The sequence below is a fragment of the Oncorhynchus mykiss genome, chromosome 22, assembly GCF_013265735.2.
Source record: "Oncorhynchus mykiss isolate Arlee chromosome 22, USDA_OmykA_1.1, whole genome shotgun sequence".
Classification (NCBI taxonomy): domain Eukaryota; kingdom Metazoa; phylum Chordata; class Actinopteri; order Salmoniformes; family Salmonidae; genus Oncorhynchus; species Oncorhynchus mykiss.
The window spans coordinates 8666503-8687768 of NC_048586.1; the positions used below are offsets into that span (position 1 = coordinate 8666503).

At 41.9% G+C, this 21266-nt stretch overlaps 1 protein-coding gene across 2 annotated transcripts in view; it reads right to left on the bottom strand.

Annotated features, from left to right (window-relative positions):
• The window catches only part of LOC110501323 (beta-galactoside alpha-2,6-sialyltransferase 2), a 59978-nt gene extending 41688 nt beyond the window's left edge, over positions 1–18290 (bottom strand). The window contains exon 1 of one of the 2 annotated variants that reach the window (XM_021578802.2): positions 17813–18283. The gene's annotated coding sequence lies outside the window, so the exon portion shown is untranslated. Of the gene's footprint in view, positions 1–17812 lie in introns of both variants that reach the window. The other variant, XM_036958619.1, reaches the window with a different exon arrangement.
• Between the last annotated feature and the right edge of the window lie 2976 nt (positions 18291–21266).

The following is a 21266-nucleotide window of genomic DNA, read 5'->3' on the forward strand; positions in this document are numbered from 1 at the left end:
TCTGTAGACATGAAGTGCTTTGAACCTGGACAAAAGGAACACCCATGTGAGAATGCTATTCGTTGACTATAGCTCAGCGTTCAACACCATAGTGAATCGCAACACATATAGAATCATGAGAATCGCAATACATATCGTATTGGGAACTAGTATCGTGATAATATTGTATTGGGGTTAGTCCCTGGCAATTCCCAACCCTAACAAATACAGGGGCTGGATGCAGCACAGCCACTATTAGAAGAAGTGGACAGAGTCAACTCACACGGACACTTCCCCCTGACAACTATATGCCATTCTCATTGTCCTCATGAGGGCCATTTGGGAGTAATGACCACAGGAAGGAAGACCTTCCCTCGACACTGAGGGACCAGTATCTATCAGGTGACCTCACCCAGGGGGGTGGATGTGGTGGCACTACTCAATCTAAACCAATAACAGAGTTTATGGCTGATGAGGGAAAAAAGGTATAGTCGGTGAGAAATACAATTATTTTGAATGTAAAAAAATAAAAATAAAATACATGTTTCAAATAGAACGTTGTTTTGTTGATTAAGTTGAATTAATCCAATTCTGCAGCCTTCCAGGATAAGACTAATTCTTAGAAGTCTTAATACCCTGCAAGGGCAGAAACCCAGCAAACTATTTTGATGACTATGGCCCTCAATGAGTGACCACTAATCACAAGAAAACAGACAGTTAATTACATAAAAAGGGATTTAGGCTGGGGCAACCTCTGATAGTCCAAAAGGTGAAGTGCACACACACACACACACACACACACACGTTCCAGCAAGAGGTTAACAGGATTTGAGTTGATTACATCACAGTAGGAATGTGACAGATGGACAACTGTCCTAAATGTTTAAAACAGCCATTAAAAAATAAAACAATTTTAAAAAATAAAATCGGTTTTCTGTTAAAAAGATAACAAAATATTACAATTGCAGTCAATTCACAATGCAGAATAATGGCCATATAACATATGCATGCCCGCTAGGGCCAGGCAGTGAAGTTCTCTACTGCCACCCTTTACACACATAATAATGCAGTACAGTAACATGTCGATAATTGATTACAAAAAAAGTGTCCCATCAGAAGTGTCTACCTTTTTCGGCAGTAGAATTCTGCTAGGGCATATAATTATATATTGTTTCCCTGACAACAATAAACGTGTTGTTTATGCTGTTTTTTTAATGGTAGGGTAGCTAGATGTGCTTTCTTTCTACTAAATCTCTTGGTAAGTCACTATATTGAACTAACTTTAAAAAGTTAGTTAAGAGTAGACTGCGCGCAGGCAGCAGGAAGGCTAGGATCTCATGGCGCTACAGAGGGTTGTACGGACAGCCCATCACTGGGGCCGAGCTCCCTGCCATCCAGGACCTGTATATCAGGCGGTGTAAAAAGAATGCCTGGAAAATCGTGAAAGACCCCAACCACCCAAGCCATAGACTATTTTCTCTGTTGCAGCACAGCAAGAGGTACCGGTGCATCAAGTCTGACACCAACAGGATCTTGAACAGCTTCTATCCTCAAGCAATATGACTGATGATGAATAGCTAACAAAATAGCTACATGGACAGAGTTCTGCTCTGTCACTCCAACAAACACTCACTCCATCATAATTGGACATACATTTTTACTGACTCTACACACATGCAAGCTGCTGCTACTCTGTTTCTTTTATCCTGTAGCCTAGTCACCTTACACCTACCTATACATATCTACCTCCATCACTAGTATCTCTGCACATGTAAATATGGTATTGGAACTGACAGTTCAAATATTTCTTGTATATAGTATGCTTACTTTGTGTATTTCATATCTTATTCCTTGTGGGTTTTTTATATTAATAGATTGTTATTGATTATTGCATTGTAGGGTTTTGAGTTTGCAAGAAAGGCATTTCTCTGTATTTGCCATTGCCGAGGCGCTTTCAAGGGGCCACATACCAACATATCTGAAAAGGGTCATAAATACAGGCTATAGTGGTAGCCTAGTGTAATTTTATGAGACAAAAACACCCCCACCCACTCAGCAACTAAGAGTAGCCTACCTGTGCTCGCAAGACTGGCCCGAAGATACCTCTTTATCCCAGCGACATCGTCCCATTAATTGCCTATAGCCTAAACTAGAATAGTCTACACACAGCAGACCGAAGACTGCTAATGAGGAGAGTGTGTTCAAAGAGAAAGCGCAGGCAGGCCAGCGCGAGGGCGAGAGAGCAGGGGCAGGCAGAACCGTGCACATACGTCTTAATTGTCTTGCATGCCTCGCAGATTTCCCAACGGAGCCTAAAAGTTTGCCTCTCCTCTCTGGTTTTATTTCAATTACACAACTTTATAGCCATATAGTCTTGTTAGGCTACAAACACTGAAAATATGGCTTTGTGATAACTGCACTGCGATTTTAAAATTTAAAACAGTTTTTGGGTTAGGGATTTTTCTTAAGGTTAAGGATCCCAACTTCACTTAAACGTTCACACCCCTACACCACAGGCTTTCAAATGTGTTAGGTAGGGCTGGGACTATACCAGTATCACCATACTTCTTAGTATTGTGGCAAGGAAACAAAACAAAGTGGATTTAACTTCTTTAGGAAAACATATCTAACGTTGGAAAACATGTCATCCAGAGTCACATTTATTTATTTTCAAACTATAGAACACAATATTTAACAAACAGCAGGTTTTTGCTGGGCAGTATACCATATTTTATGATATACCGGTATTGATGCAGGGGACCGGTTTGGGTTTTTACTTTACCTTCTATAATGGCATTTGAATGTTTGGTTTGTTAAATGTGATACGCCATGTGTAATGTCTGTCACTCAAGAAGCGCATTTGATGTTCCTCAACTAAGAGACACTTGCGTTCAGTCTGCATGGTCAATGCAGCACCTGCAACAATGTTGTTTTCACTTTGCTTCTTAATATAAAATTCACTAGCGTTCTATAATGACACTATTAGTTTGTGTTTCTTACATCAGCAAACAGCTAGTATGTCTTTCTTAGCAAGTTGCCTTAAATTTTGTGAGATGCTAATTGTTAGCAGCTAATGCTAATAGCTAGCTAGATAGTAGATGTACTGAGTAAGAGCAAACGTAGCTAGCTAATGCAGCCTGATAATACCAGTGATGGTGTAGACCAAAATCAGCATGTTACATTTACATTTGATACATAAGTATATTTGTATATTTAAATCCAAATACTTTTAGACTTTTACTCGAGTAGTATTTTACTGGGTGACTTTCACTTTTACTTGAGTCATTTTCTATTAACATATCTTTACTTTTACTCAAGTATGACAATTGGGTACTTTTTCTACCACTGCAATTGAGTGCAGGAAATGCAGAAATTATAAAAGTGATGAAATTTGTTTTGGTTGAAGTTCAACTGAACATTCTAAAACAAATTCGAATGGAGAAAGACTCCACTTAGAATGTACGTGTTGCCACAGGAGAGGAGGGGGGGGGGGCGGTTTTATGAAACCTCACTTAGAATGTACGTGTTGCCACAGGAGGGGAGAGGGGGGGGGCTGGGCCGGTTTTATGAAACCTCACGCCAAACGTAAATTCTTATGCAGCAGAGAACCCTCTCCTGCTCTTCAGTACCAACCAAAGGAATGCCTTTGTCCTCCAGGAAACTTGTGCCTCAAACTATAACATCCAAAAAAGTTAATTGGAACAATATTTCTAAGATAGGAATGTTAAGAATGGTCAGTGGGGATCTAAAGAATAACCATGTCATATCGCTTTTCATTTTGTGATGTTATTAAAAACTCTATGAACCAAATACTGTAACTTAGGAAGGAAACCCCTTCGGCTGTTACAAGTTTCCATCCAATCAAATAAAAATGTTATTGGTCACATTCACGTGTTTAACAGATGTTATTGCGGGTGTACTGAAATGCTTGTGCTTCTAGCTCCGACAGTGCAGTAATATCAAACAAGTAATAGCTAACAGTTTCACAACGTATACCCAAAATACATGTCATCTAAGTAAGGAATGGATTAAGAATATCTATACATATATGTCACAGAGGCATTGGACTTAGATACAGTGGCATAGTATGGAGTACAGTATATACACAAGAGATGGGTGATGCAAAATTTACACACAATTAAAGTGCCTAAGACATTGTAGAATAGTATAGAGTACAGTTCACACATGAGATGAGTAATGTAAGATACAGAGACATTAAAAGTGTTTAACTTCCTGAAAACTGGCCAGAGATTCCTAATCTATGTCTATAGGCAGCAGCCTCTGATCTGCTGGAGATGGCTGTTTAACTGTCAGTGGTGTAGTATAGAATACAATATAAACATATGAAATGAGTGATGCAATATGTAAACAATTTAAAAGTGACTAAGATACTGTAGAATAGTGTGGAGTGCAGTTTATACATATGAGATGAGTAATGCTAGACACTGAACATTGTTAAAGTAGCTAGGGATCTATTTCTTAAAGTGGCCAGTGATTCCTAATCTATGTCTATAGGCAGACACCTATGATGTGCTAGTGATGGCTATTTAAACAGTCTGATGGCCTTGAGATAGAAGCTGTTTTTTAGTCTCTTCTTCACCACACTGTCTGTGTGGGTGGACCATTTCAGTTTGTCAGTCATGTGTACTCCAATGAACTTGAACTTGAACCTTCTCCACTGCGGGCGGTCCCGTCGATGTGGATAGGGGGGGGGGGGGGGGGGGGGGGGGGTGCTTCCTCTGCTGTTTCCTGAAGTCCACGTTAAATCTCCATAGTTTTGTTGACGTTGAGTGAGAGGTTATTTTCCTGGCACCACACTCCCAGAACCCTCATCTACTTCCTGTAGGCTGTCTCATCATTATTGGTAATCAAGCCTACTACTGTTGTGTCGTCTGCAAACTTGATTTAGTTTGAGGCGTGCTTGGCCACGCAGTCATGAGTGAACAGGGAGTACAGGAGGGGGCTAAGCATGCACCCTTGTAGGGCCCCAGTGTTGAGGATCAGCAAAGTGGAGGTGTTGTTTCCTACCGTCACCACCTGGGGGCAACCCATCAGAAAGTCCAGGACAGAGTTGCACAGGGCGGGGTTCAGAACCAGGGCCTCGAGCTTGAAGGGTACTATGGTGTTGAATGCTGAGCTATAGTCAATGAACAGCATTCTTACATAGCCTCTTGCCCAGATGGGAGAGGGCAGTGTGGTGGCGATTGCGTCGTCTGTGGATCTATTGGGGCAGTAAGCAAATTGAAGTGGGTCTAGGGTGGAGGTGATATGATCCTTGACTAGTCTCTCAAAGCAATTCATGATGACAGAGGTGAGTGCGTCGGGGCGATAGTCATTTGTTCAATTACCTTTACTTTTAGGTACAGGGACAATGGTGGACATCTTAAAGCATGTGAGAACAACAGACTGGGAGAGGGAGAGAATATATCGGTGAACACACAAGCCAGCTGGTCTGCGCATGCTCTGAGGACGCGACTAGGGATACCATCTGGACCGGCAGCGTTGCGAGGGTTAACACGCTTAAATGTCTTACTCACGTCGGCCACGAAGGAGAGCCCAATATGATGTTAATAGAATATAAAGAACAATGAAACTATTTTTGTTATGATAGGAATGTGATTTTAGTTAACGAGATCATAGTTTTCATGTCCCTTGCACATTAACTAAACCACACACACCGAATGAGGTCAGAAGAGCGGGTCTGTGATGGAATGCTTAAAAGTACTCGCTAAGAACTAACATGCTGTTGGGGGGGGGGGGTTCTTGGGGGTGGGAAATGGAATAAATCTGTTTTTTTTCTTGGGGGGGGGGGGGGGGGGGGGGAGTCTCAGGTGTTGAGGGAGAACTGTGGGGGGAGGGGGTGGGTTGTCTGTTGATGTGCCCTTGAGCAGGGCGTTGACCCTGGATGCTTCTGTGTGTCGCTCTGAATGGGAGTCTGTTGGATGACTGGTGTGGTGTAGTTGTTGAGTGTCTTCACTGCAAGTATATTGTATGTTTTGGATATTCAATAAAAAATGTAAAAATTAAGAATTAACATGCAGACCAGCAGATGTGAAGCATGAGCTAAACGTTACAAATGGTTGGAAACTTTGAAACTCAAGAGTTGAAGATAAACTCACTAGACCAAAACATTGACAGTCTGCAGCTGTGCCTGTAAACGGATCTACCCCAGAAAGGAAGAAGATCCCATCTCAGACAATCATTGGTGCAGCTGAAGATCTGTTCTGAAGAAACACTTCACTTCAAGCCAAAACAACTAAAAACATTGTGACCTCTGGTGGACAATCAGAGCCTTACACCCACAAGCCATTCTCCATAGAATGCTCGATTGTTTGACGTCTCTCTGTTGAAACCAAAGACATCTAACTTACACATAAATACATTGCAATTCTTACCGAAATGGGCAGCAGTTCATGAGCAATGTGTAGGATTAATTTGAGAACGGTCCTAGAATGTATCCACGATAAAATGTCCCTTTATCTCTTTCCATTGTGTATCTAGCCATCATATCTAGTCAGTTCACTAGGGACATTTGTCTCATGTAATTGTGTATTCTGTATTATTATTTAGTCAGTTATTAAATAAATAATTAGATCAGTTTGTGTAGAATTGAATAATAAGAAAAGGCTTGGGGTTCTTACGGATCCAAAAAGTCTGCGACGTTCAAAATTAGACTTATGAGGTAATGATTAATAAGGGACCTATTGATGTATAACATCTCCCGAATTAAACTCGATAACTCGTTAAACAACTTCTTCCGTGGTGCCCCCAACAATGAGTTCATCGTTACATACACACACAATATATATAAATTGGGTAACAATTAAAACAGTTTGTTGATTCGATAAATAACAGTCATCCCATTAAATCAAAGTCACGACACAGGGGATAAGAGAGGGGAGGATAATGATAGGGTACTGTATTGTGATGTGCTGTGCTGAATATCATAGTATCATGTCTTTCTGTAGTTATACAGGGAGGAAAGGGGGTGGATTGTGAGTAGCGGAGGTTCCTCAGAAGAGGAGGACCATCCTCATTGAATTTCATTTTTATTAATTTTTTCAACAAAAGTGAACTTTTTTTAATTTATTTTTTAGATTAAACCATACTAAATATATTTACAAAAACAAATGATTTATTAAAAAAAACACACTTTTGCCTCAACATTAGGTCTACAGTAGCCTCAACAGCACTCTGTAGGTTAGCACCATGCTAGCTTCTGTCCTCCTCTGGGTACATTGACTTCAATACAAAATCTAGGAGGCTCATGGTTATCACCCCCTTTCGTAGACTTACAAAGTAATTATGACAACTTCCGGAGGACATCCTCCAAGCTATCAGAGCTCTTGCAGCATGAACTGACACGATCAAATCAAAAAGATCAGAGAATGAATCTAAACTCAACAAAAAAATTAACACCTTTTTCAGGATCCTGTCTTTCAAAGATAATTCATAAAAGTCCAAATAACTTCACAGATCTTCATTGTAAAGGGTTTAAACACTGTTTCCCATGCCTGGTCAACCATAAACAATTAATGAACATGCACCAGTGGAACAGTCATTAAGACACTAACAGCTTACAGGCGGAAGGCAATAAAGGTCAGTTATGAAAACTTAGGACACTAAAGAGGCCTTCCTACTGACTCTGAAAAACACCCAAAGAAAGATGCCCAGGGTCCCTGCTCACCTGGGTGCCATAGGCATGCTGCAAGGAGACATGAGGACTGCAGATGTGGCCAGGGCAATAAATTGCAAAGTCCGTACTGTGAGACGCCTAACACAGTGCTACAGGGAGACAGGACGGACAGCTGATCGTCCTCACAGTGGCAGACCACGTGTAACAACACCTGCACAGGATTGGTACCTCCGAACATCACACCTGGGGACAGGTACAAGATGGCAACAACAACTGCCCGAGTTACACCAGGAACTCACAATCCCTCCAGTGCTCAGACTGTCGGCAATAGGTTGAGAGAGGCTGGACTGAGGGCTTGTAGACCTGTTGTAAGGCAGGTCCTCACCAGACATCAACAACGTTGCCTATGGGCACAAACCCACCGTCGCTGGGCCAGACAGGACTGGGAAAAAGGGCCCTTCACTGACGAGTTGCGGTTTTGTCTCACCGGGGTGATGGTCGGATTTGCATTTATCGTTGAAGGAATGAGTGTTACATCGAGGGCTGCACTCTGTTGCAGGATCCATTTGGAGGTGGAGGGTCCGTCATGGTCTGGGGCGGTGTGTCACAGCATCATCAGACTGAGCTTGTTGTCATTGCCTGCAATCTCAACGCTGTGCATTACAAGGAAGACATCCTCCTCCCCCATGTGGTACCCTTCCTGCAGGCTCATCCTGACCTGACCCTCCAGCATGACAATGCCACCAGCCATACTGCTCATTCGGTGCGCAATACCGGAATGTCAGTGTTCTGCCATCGCCATTGAAGAGCCCGGATCTCAATCCCATTGAGCACGTCTGGGACCTGTTGAATCGGAGGGTACGGGCTAGGGCCATTCCCCCCAGGTATGTCTGGGAACTTGCAGGTGCCTTGGTGGAAGAGTGGGGTAACATCTCACAGCAAGAACTGGCAAATCTGGTGCAGTCCATGAGGAGGAGATGCACTGCAGTGCTTAGTTTCTGGTGTGGATACCAGCTGCATTGACTTTTACTTTTGATTTTGACCCCCCTTTGTTCAGGGACACACTATTCCATTTCTGTTAGTCACATGTCTGTGGAACTTTTTCAGTTTATGTCTCAGTTGTTGGATCTTGTTATGTTCTTACATACATTTACACGTTTGCTGAAAATAAACATGGTTGACAGTGAGAGGGAGTATCTTTTTTTGCTGAGTTTAGTACTGAAAGCATAAGCTCCAGCTAGCTAGCACTGCAGTGCATAACACGTGGGGAGTAGTTGACTCAAAAGGGAGAGAAAGACAATAGTTGAAGTTTTGAACAAATTAATTTCTTCCAAAATGAAGGAGAAGCAAGAGATTGTATGTATGTATGTATGTATTGCTCACACACACACACACACACACACAATTTTACATTCAACCAGAGAGGGATGCTGTGTTAGCTAGCTGGCTATCCAACACAAACTCATACAACTCTAGGTAAGCTTTTGGTTTTATTAATTTATTGCCACCGGGGCCCAGCTGTGTAACTGCTAAACCGCTTTCTGACTGTACTGGATGATTGTAGCTAGCGGGTTTACTAACGCATTAGTTTTAGTAGCTATGATTACTATGACAACAATGGAGGATGTGTGTAGTAGTTATAGCCGTCATTATATAAAGGTTTGGCTTGGAAAGGTTTTTTCGCCTGGTCACAGACAGCTGATGTGTTGTGCACTGAAGTCCACATGCGAGCCAAAAGGTGAGAGGAGGAGACCGTGTAGATAGTTGCGGGAAGGAATTATATATACAACGAGCAAAGTGATCATGCTGTTTGTAGGTGGCTGCTTTGTTTGTGTGTGATCAGGGGTGTATTCATTCCGCCGATTCTGTGGAAAAACTTTTCTTAAAAACGAAACAGGGATAAAAACAATACCTGAATTTGTCCAATAGAAATTCACATTTGCAACTGTTAGACTAACAATTACTCCATAGAGTAGCTACATGCAGGCAAGAGTGTTCAGCGTAATTGAAAGTGTCACTGTTCTTGGTGTGTGCGGGCTTTCCACATCCCTAAAGGGAGCGTGGCCTGTTCACTAGGGATGGGGATTTGAAATTATTTCCCAATTCGAAAAGTACCATGAATTGTTGTCAGATATCTGGATATGAGAAATGTGTTTGTTTTTTAACTGAGCACTGCTGCGTGAGGGAAAGAGGCTGGCGCTCTATTGCTGCAGCTGAGGGAGGAAGAGCGAGATGCAGCCAAGGCAACTCAGCTACAGCCAAGACTGGCCAACTTGTAGCAGCCACAATGTTATTTAGCATCCCATATAATTAAGTTCTTATTATTATTGTGCCTGTTTCGAGTAGCTTAGAAAAGTCAGGGTTCCCTAACTGGTGGCCTGTGGGACGAATTTGACCGGCGGGTGATTTTATTTGGCCCTTCAAGTTATCTATATATTTTTTAATGTTTTATTGTTGGATATAAAAGACTAAAAATACCAGCAAATCAGCTCCAAGTGATTTTAAATGTTGAAAATCTGTTCCAAAGTATTTCTACACGCTTCACTTCGGTCGTCAGCTGGACGGTATTTCCTCCGACACATTGGTGTGGCTGGCTTCCGGGTTAAGCGAGGAGTGTGTGAAGAAGCAGTGCGGCTTTGCAGGATCGTGTTTCAGAGGAAGCATGGCTCTCGACCGTCGCCTCTCCCGAGTCCGTAGGGGAGTTGCAGCGATGGGAGAAGACTAACTACAAATTGGATATCAAGACAAAAGTTGAATCTAGGCTGAATCTAGTTGATGATCCCTGTTGTATGTAATTTAATTCACAAAAAAAGCCTTTTTAGTGTTAAAATAGGCCTATAATTTTGTATAGGCCTAATGCCGTTCTGATATTTTAATAACTGTGCACATCCCTTCCGTTCACCCCCATAAATAGCCAGCCGCAGAGAGAAAGAGGTGCACGCTGGCATGGTGCCATAATGAGCAAGAAATATGTGCTGAAACACTAATGCAGATGTTCTGTTGTGGAGATCACAGCCATCAGGGGAGCTGTGTGTGTGTGTGTAGCATCCATCAGCATCACGTTTGAAATGTAGATTTGTGCGAGATTGTAGGAAGAAAGAGTGGTCCTCTACCTCACCTCTCCCAGATTACAGAGAGAGAAGAGAGGGGGAGAGAGAAGAGAGAGAGACAGTGAGCAATACAGAGAAGGTAAATCTTTTTGAATTCACTCACTTTTGACCATCCACCACTCCCCTCTTCAGAGTACAAAAATAAACTTTGTTTTGTTGTTAAATGTACATTGTACACACATTACATTTTTTTTTACAGTAGTTACAAGAATAAAGTAATTTGATATAAATCGTGTTCTCAGTCATAAATATTATAGAACATGAGCTTCTAAACCCACCCCTCAGCTACTCTCAGTCCATCCCACCTATCACCTTAGCCCCACCCCTCAGCTACTCTCAGTCCATCCCACCTATCACCTTAGCCCCACCCCTCAGCTACTCTCAGTCCATCCCACCCATCACCTTAGCCCCACCCCTCAGCTACTCTCAGTCCATCCCACCTAGATGTGGCCAGAAAGTGACTTTTTGGACCTGAAGTGCTAAAAGTTTACCCATTTTGCATATCACACCATACCATAAAACATCAATGTCTTCATCACAGGAAAAGATAAGCAGTTGAGTTTGATATAATTTAAAAGCTTACAAAAACAGGGTCAAACTATTTGGTGATTTTTTGGAAAAAATATATGTTTTTTAAATCAAATGATAATTGACATTTAAGGTTAAAAATTGTGTATACACATGTGTATACTCTGATGTTCTTTGAAATGCACATGTTGCAGCTTAGATAATACTTCACATCATCTGAGGTTCAAGAGCATGTGTCTCAACTGATGGCGGGCACAACACAAAAACCTCAGATTATGTAAAATAGGGTCATAGCTATTTGCAAATAAACATTTTTAGGAGTTTGTTCATTTTAGGATAATTTAACCTTAAACGTCAATTACCATTTCATTTAAAAAAAAAAAAATTCAAGAAATCACCAAATAGTTAGACCCTGTTTGTAAGCTTTTAAATTATATAAATCCCAACCATTCATCTTTTTCAGCAATGAAGACATGGATGTTTCATGGTATGGTGGGGGGGCCTTTATCTATTGAATGTTTTGGCATTCAGGTCCAAACAGTTACTTTCTGAGCACAATGATAATGGGAAAATATGTACGGAAGGTTTTGTTCAAATCAAAAAGGGGTGCTCTCAAAAAGTGACTGAATTCAAATGGATTTACGGAGGAGGAAATGAGAAATGGTCTACTGACACGCTCTACTCCATGTACCAGATGAATGTATAGATGCACGGAAATACATACTATAAATGACTGATCCCACAGCTCCATCTCACTCACACAATCACTCACTCTCTCTGGGGGGTACTGCATAACTGTGGAGCCCACATTATAAAATACCCCCAAGAGTTTGGATGAAAAAAATACTCACACACAACCCACCAACGCACACCCCTGTTACAACTCAACAATACAAACACACATCCCTGCTATAACTCAACCCACAAATACACACACCACTGTTACAATTCCAGAAACCCACATACCACTGTTATAATTCAACAAACACACAACCATTCTAATTCATCAGCAATACACAAATTAACATACATCACACACCCCTGTAGAGCGGGCGGAGATCGGAGTGCCTTGTGAGAATTTGTTGGCGAGTGGGTAGCCTCTGCCATCTGTTCTATTGGCCAACGTGCAGTCACTGGAGAATAAACTGGATGAGCTACGTTCGAGACTATCCTACCAACGGGACATTAAAAATCTAATGTCTTATGTTTCACAGGGTCGTGGCTGAATGACGACACGGATAATATACAGTTGGCTGTGTTTTCCGTGCATCGACAGGACAGCTGCATTCGGTAAGTCTATTTGTCAATAACAGCTGGTGCGCAATGTCAAAAATTAAGGACGTCTCGAGGTAGTGCTTGCCTGAGGTAGAGTACCTCATGATAAGCTGTAGACCACACTATCTATATTTTTCATAGCCGTATATTTACCACCACAAACCGATGCTGGCACTAAGATCGCACTCAACGAGCTGTATAAGACCATAAGCAAATGCTCATCCAGAAGTGGTGCACTTTAAAGCAAGCAAACTTAAATCAGTTTTACCACATTTCTACCAGCATGGCACATGTGCAACCAGAGGGGGACAAAAATAATAATAAATCAACTCTAGACCACCTTTACTCCACACAGAGACGCATACAAAGCTCTCCCCCGCCATCCATTTGGCAAATCTGACCACAAATCCATTCTCCTGATTCCTGCTTACAAGCAAAAACTAAAGCAGGAAGTACCAGTGACTCTCTCAATACAGAAGTGTTCAAATGAAGCAGTAGCTACGATACAGGAGTGTTTTGCTAGCACAGACTAGAATATGTTCAGGGATTCATCCAATTGCATTGAGGAGTATACCACCTCAGTCACCAGCTTCATCAATAAGTAGATCGACGACGACGTCTCAACAGTGACCGTACGTACATATCACAACCAGAAGCCATGGATTACAGGCAACATCCGCACTGAGCTAAAGGCTAGAGCTGCCGCTTTCAAGGAGCGGGACACTAATCTGGACGCTTATAAGAAATCCCTCTATGCCCTCAAATGAACCATCAAACAGGCAAAGCGTAAATACAGGAATAAGATTTAATCCTACTACACCGGCTCTGACACTCGTCGGATGTGTCAGTGCTTGCAAACTATCACGGACTACAAAGGGAAACCTAGCCATGAGCTGCCCAGTGACGCAAGACTACCAGATGGGATAGATGTATTTTATGCTCACGTCGAGATAAGCAACACTGAAGCATGCATGAGAGCACCAGCTGTTCCCGAATTACTGTGTGTTAACGCTCTACGTAGCCGATGTGAGCAATACATTTAAACAGGTCAACATTCACAAGGCCACGGGGCCAGACGGATTACCAGGATGTGAACTCCAAGCATGCACGGACAAACTAGAAAGTGTCTTCACTGACATTTTCAACCTCAACCTCTCCCTGCCCGAGTCTGTTTCAAGTAGACCGCCATAGTCCCTGTGCCCAAGAAAGCGAAGGTAACCTGCCTAAACGACTACAGCCCCATTGCACTCACGTCGGTAGACATGAAGTGCTTTGAAAGGCTGGTCATGGCTCACATCAACACCATAATCCCGGAAACCCCAGACCCACTCCAATTCATATACCACCCCAACAGATGATGCAATCGCTATTGCACTCCACACTGCCCTTTCCCACCTGGACAAAAGGAACACCTATGCGAGAATGCTGTTCATTGACTACAGCTCAGCGTTGAACACCATAGTGCCCACAAAGCTCATCACTAAGCTAAGGACCTTGGGACTAAACACCTCCCTCTGCAACTGGATCCTGGACTTCCTGGCGGGCCGCCCCCAGGTGGTAAGGGTAGGCAAAAACATCTGCCACGCTGATCCTCAACACTGGGGCCCCTCAGGGGCGTATGCTTAGTCTGCTTCTGTACTCCCTATTCACCTACGACCGCATTGCCAAGCACGACTCCAACACCATCATTAAGTTTGCTGACGACACAACAGTGGTAGGCCTGATCACCAACAACGATGAGACAGCCTATAGGGAGGTGGTCAGAGAACTGGCAGTGTGGTGCCAGGACAACAAATTCTCCCTCAACATGAGCAAGACAAAGGAGCTGATCGTGGATTACAGGAAAAGGAGGGCCGAACACGCCCCCATTCACACAGACAGGGCTGTAGTGGAGCGGGTCGAAAGTTAAGCTTCTTGATGTTCACATCACCAACAAACTATCATGGTCCAAACACACCAAGACAGTCATGAAGAGGGCGCAACAACTTTTCCCACTCAGGAGACAGAAAATATATGTCATGGGTCCCCAGATCCTCAAAAAGTTCTACAGCTGCACCATCGAGAGCATCCTGACCGGTTGAATCACCTTGGTATAGCAACTGCTCGTTATCCGACCGCAAGGCGCTACAGGGGGTAGTGCCTACGGCCCAGAACGTCACTTGGGCCAAGCTTCCTGCCATCCAGGAACTATATACTAGGCGGTGTCAGAGGAAGGCCCCAAAAAAATTGTCAAATACTCCAGTCATCCAAGTCATAGACTATCCTCTCTGCTACCGCATGGCAATCGGTACCAGAGCACTAAGTCTAGGTCCAAAAGGCTCCTTAACAACTTCTATCCCCAAGCCATAAAACTAAACAATTCATCAAATGTCCACCCGGACTATATACTTAAACCCCCCTTTGTTTTTACACAGCAGCTACTCGCTGTTTATTATCAATGCAGTCTATGTACAAATTACCTCGACTAACCTGTACCCCTGCACATTGACTCGGTACTGGTACCCCCGGTATATAGCCTCATTATTCTTATTTTATTGTGTTACTTTTCTTTTATACTTTAGTTTATTTAGTAAATATGTTCTTAACCAACAATGGAGTTCAAGAAATGGAGTTAAGGGCTTGTAAGTAAGCATTTCACGGTAAGGTCTACTGTGGTATTCAGCGCATGTGATAAATTCAATTTGATTCGTTCAACCATAAACTGTCCAGCTGCACAATAACTAGGGCTGGGGATTGCAAGGGACCTTATGATGCGATATTATCATGGTACTTAAATCTAATCAACATTTATTGGTAGCGTATACAGTTTAGCAGATGTTATAACAGGTGCAACAAAATGCTTATTTTACTAGCTCCTAACAATGCAGTAAAATGTCAGACAAGTATACAAATAATTATACCTTGAAATGTCGTAATGAATCCAATTCAGCCAAATCACACTGTAACATGCAAGTTACCAAATGCAATCTATAGGTATATACACCGGATTAATTTACACAAGATATACTAAGAATGATATGTACAGCAGTAGATATATTAGAATGAGCCATGTCAAGAATCCAGTATATAAATAAATAAATATGGTGTGTACAAACAGTGTAACTAAAATACAATGCACAGTAGTATAAATAATAGAATAAGCTTTGTTGAGAATACAGCATTTAAATACACAGTACAAAACCCCATGACAAAATGGATAGAATTGCAGGAATTTAGCTATAGACATATATATGTACGTGAATGGTGTGTATAGACAGTATAGAAATAGAAAAGGTGTGTACATCGGTAGTAATATAGGATGAGCCACGGCTAGAATACAGTATATACATATATAAAGTAGGTAAAACAGTATGTAAACATTAATAAAGTTGGCTTTTTAGGTGCCAATATGATTTGTATAGCGATGATGTATTTATTACGATGCCATATGTATTGCGATCGGATAATGCGATTGATTTGTGATTCAATGTTACAAACATATAGCACATCGTTATGTCAGCTGCAGAGCGACAAGAGAGCAATGAGAAAATAAGTATCGATATATCGTCAACAATAATATTGTGATACTCAACTGTATCGATTTTTTACCCCATCACTACAAAGAACACACTACCGCCACCAGGTAGCAGAGTGTCCTCAATCAGTTGTTAAAGCCCTCTTTGGTTCACCTTCCCCGTGCTGCAAAGGGACATGATTTCATAAGTCTGTGAGAATGTGACACTTTGTTTTGGTTTGGGGGTTTTATACCACTTACTGTGATTGTATCCTTCAAACATCAGATTTGAAATGTAGTTTGTTCAGGGACTGTATGTTGATACAAATGTAAATTGGTGTACGCTGCGGAATATTTTATACAAAAGATGCATTTTGCTCTTTCCTCCCTCCCTTTCCCTCAGATGAGTCTTGGTTTTTATTTGTTAGGCAATTGAGTAAAAAGACCTCTGTTCTGAGGCAAACCTAGACCCATCTGTAGATCCCAGACAAAGCAACAAGGAATCTGACCAGTTCAAAGACTACACACTCACTCCCAACCTATCGGGCTAATTGCCAAGATTCTTCATCCTTGGCACTTGTGTTCTTTCCGTTTCTTATAATTTCTCTCAAATGGCATAATTACCGGCATTTCCGTTCAATTTGTCTAATGCAAAGGCTATTGAGATCATAACACTGTTGGGTGGGATTCAAACCGCTGCTTAAGTCAATAATGATGCGATCTAAATGGTCTTAAATCAGACATCTCCTGGCACAGACAGCGTGGTTCACAGGGCGGGCATGAGCATCCACCAACAGCCTGCCAAAGGACTGGCATGGCCGCTGTGTTTAATGTAATTGACCGAGTCACCCGTAGAGGAGATGTATTAGTTAACCAGGGCCAAATCAATTATCTTATGGTTTGTGATACTAGTACTACTACCAGTTAAGAATAAGAGGTGTGCAGGCGGAAGTATGTGAAGAAAGGGTTCTAAACTTTTCTATGGCAGGTTTGTTTGAATTGCAGCCTGACCCTGCCTCTACACCTCCTCCGTCTGTTCTATCTTATCTCCCTCTTCCTTTTAACTGTTCGTAATTGAATGGAGGCCAGGCCGCCTCAAATCTCACATGGACACAAGGTCCTCCGCAATCAAACGTTCTTCGTATGCCACAGACAGGGTTTCACAACACAAACAGAACTGCTGTTCGTTTCTGAAACTTGTGGTCTAATAGTTTAAACAGCAGATGATTGTCTCATTTCACGAGCTACTGCGTAAAACTCAAAGGAATGCGTAGAACACAGGAAGGAATAATGCAGTTGGACTGATGTGAACAAGCAAATATGTCCATTAATGATTCCCTACAAAGTAGGCTTTCGCTTACATGTGTGGCTTGGCTACAAGGTTGCCGCACGAGGTACAGCTAGGTTGTTTTATGATACCAACTATGTTGTAAGCTTCTAAATGTATCAAGGAGTAGGTAGCGATGATGATAGAATAGAATATTATATGGGTGCATGCAGTAGGCTAGGCTATGGCTTTCATCATTCTGACTGCAAAGATTAAACCATTCACGCAAACCGTTCAGGCTACTCATTTACTATGGAATATTCTTCCCTAATTGTTTTACTGATACATTCATTCCAAAAATATATAAATCGCTGGCTGAATCTCATTGTAGCCACATCTCCTTCTGCCCAGTGACTGCTCGTTGTTACACTCATTGTATGTAACCGCGGGCTATTCGCACAAAGTGCTTTGAAGCGTGAAGAGCAATTGCCTGCAAATCCAGCAGGGCGCTAACAAAGCCTTACCTAGGAAATGTGCCCGTCTTCATTGTTTTCGGGAAAGGTACTGTCCGTTTTCTCCTCCCGTTAACCGAGCTGCACGCCGCTGTTTCAAATCCGATGCATGAATACTGGACATTTGTTGCCTGGCTACCCAGACTCCTCGCTCCGGCCAAACGCCACGCCCACGGACGAGGAAAAAACTATTTAGCGAACACAGAGCAGCAGAATAGTTCAGTTTGAGTCGTCAGGCTAGCACATTCGGTCTGTTTTGTCTGTCATATTGGCCTTTTATCAATTAGATTTGCCCGCCTCCTGCGTCCTCTCTCGCCTGCTTTTGCAAAAGGTCAAAGTTAATCGAGGAGAGTCGGCAAGGAGCGTGAACTTGGATGAAAATGGCTTGCTTGAAATGAGACGGTCCTGCTCCACTCAAGCGGTCATTAGGCAAATTACGTTTACACAGGGGTGGATCCGAAAATAAATGCGTAAAGTGCTCAAAACAAATTGTTAGCTGTGCAAGACATTGTATAGATAAAATAATAAGGATCGTATTGTTTTTAAACGTGTGCATGTTTTTGTCCTCTGACAAAACAAAAGCTGATTTCAAAACTCTTTCAGTTAGGATACACATGGGACTTTAATCCTTTGATGTTTTGGGGAAACTAATAAGTGGTCGAGCATTTTTAAATCTGCCACACCCCTACGTTACTTATTGTTTTATATATGAAATGTATTGCACAACTAACTTTATTTGTTTTGAGCACTTTACACATTTATTTTGCGATCCACCCCTGTAAACGTTTGCCTAATGACATACAAGTGGAGAAGGACCATCTCGTTTCAAGCAAGTGCATTTCCATCCACGTTCACTCTCCTCAGCATATCTCCTCAATTAACTTTGACCTTTTTCAAAAGGAGGCGAGAGAGGACGCAGAAGGTGAGCAAATCTAATTGATAAAAGGCCAAGAGTATCCTCCATGAAAGGTGGCTATCGAGGAGAGGAGGACACTCTTCTGTTTGCCTAGTAACAAATTGACACATTCCTCGACCAATCAACCACATTAAAGGATATAATGTGAGCTAAACATAAAAATAAAGTACTAATGTTACTAGCCCCACTACAACAACAAAAATAATTAAATATATGTAATTTTGTCCTCTAAAATGTCTGACCGGTGGCTTCAAAGCCTCTCATTGGCCAATAGATAGCATTAGCAATCCAGGGTTTATATAGGCCTACATCATTGGTTGTTACCAGGTTGTAACCTATTTGAAATATAGTGCCTTTAAGTGTGGGGGATCATCAGCCACGAGTTGACTTGAAGCAAAGAACTGCAATTTAAAGAGGTAAATTGTAAAAAAGTAAAACGGGCTAATTTCCTATTTTAGCTACCAATAGATGGTTGGTTGCTTAGCAACAATGCACAATGAGCACTTGTGTCTCATACGTCGTTACAATTGTTGGTAAACTAGATAGCACATTTTTTGCCATATAAGCATTGACATGAAATCAGTCAAAACACCTCAAAACAAGAAAATGGTATCAAGAACAAGAAGAAACTAGCTGAAATGAGACACGATTCCCCACATGGCAGTTTCTTGTCATTGTTAGCCATCTGGCCATCCATAATCACAACAACTCGGAGACTTCTGCCCCATTAAGCCGTGCACGTTGTTTTCGTGACGTTGTCAGCTAACCCATCTATAGAGCCTACAATTATCCATTTTGATGTAAGAATGGTTCATAAGGTGAGAGACTTTACCTCATAGACCAGGGTTGATCATGTCAACTCCAAATGGAGACCTAATGAAAGACTTGCAGCCTAATGTGCTGGACTGCTAAATCCTTAAAATCCTTATGCAGAATTACAATTCCCTGATGAAGGCATGGAGTCATATTATCTCTAGGATGCTGCCTATATAGTAACATCACATCTATGTTGTCCCATGGCCGCTGCATTCGTGTGTGCGATCCGTGCGTGTGTGTGTTTGCATTTGTGTTTATCTTTATCTTACCTCATCTGGTGCCGCTTTTTCTTTTAGTCCATGTGTCTTCTAGGATAGAACGGGACCCTGGGAAAAAAGAAAGTTCCAAATTAGGTAGGAGACATAACGCGTGTACACTTGTGTTAGTTTGCATGCAGTCATGTGTGTATGTTTGTGTGCTTTGTTGTGAGTTGGCAAGTGTGTGAATGTTTGAGCTCCACGATTGGTTCGTGTGCGTTGGTCTTTCATTTGTGCTCAAGCATGTGTGCGTTTATACTGTTTGTGGAAGTGTGGGCATGTGTTTTCCTGGCCCTTTGCCTTTGTGTTTGTGCGCTGCTTTCTTAATTGTCTCATCAGTAAATGTCAAATGTCCAAATGGCTCCTCGGTCCAGATTTATTTATTCATTTGTACTCCATCAGATGCAGCCACTGCTGCGGCACGCTGCAATTACAGCAGAGCACAGAAATATGTCCATGAATAGTAAATCACTACACAACTAGAGCTGGCCAGCCGGATGGCCATGTACAGTCACAGTTGCACAGAGAGAATCAACATAAATAGAGCAATATGTTTTATTTCATTTTACCATGGCTTTAGCAGGTATACTAGATATATTTGCTGAGAGCATGTTGTCTTACAGCAATGACCTACACTTTTAAAAATGAAGGTGCAAGTTGGAACCAAATAAGGTTGTTGAGAGTGATGACATGGGGGAACCATTTTAGTGTCTTTGAAGAATCCTAAATGGGTTTGTTCTTTGACAAACCAAACAAAAATGTAAAACCCAGAATGTTTCGGCCCTCCAGGACCAGTTTTGAATAGCCCTGTTTTAGGGTTTTAAACCTTATTTGCATATTTCCCAGAGTACCTTTCAAGTTAATTTTAGAATTACCAGTACCACCAAAGAGTTTCTAAACCCAGAGGCGCAACATTGCGAGTCTTCCGGGAACGCTTGCAAAACAGAGCAAACGGACCAGGCCGGGGTTTGAGTAGTCAATGAGAGAAGTGAAAATTACTCCTTAGCTGTTAATTTTCACAAAATATAAAGGCACAACCTAGATTAGAGCCAATGTCCTAAGTAGTTGAACATGTTATTACTCCAACCTCATGAAAGTGACAAACCGATACATTTTCATTTTTGTCAAAAACTACTTTATAACAAAGGAGTGCCTTTGATTTGACGGCTTGCACATGAGCAGTTCAGCGAGAGACAACCGTTAGACCTGATGACGTGTTTCTGGGCATGAGCTTAGCTAGCCAATGTCGTCATGACAAGTGTGATCGGGGATTTCTATTGGATAAGCACTTTCTGCACATCTTCATATTGTACTGTCTTTGGTCCCATCCATGACGGTATTTTCTAGTGACAGAGAAATGGTTGTTGCATTGATTCATTTTCAGTCCTGTGGACTTCACCAAGTGAGATTCTGAATGAATATACTGTACGTTGTCATTAAAATGTCATTCTTTAAGACAATACATAATACGGTGGTC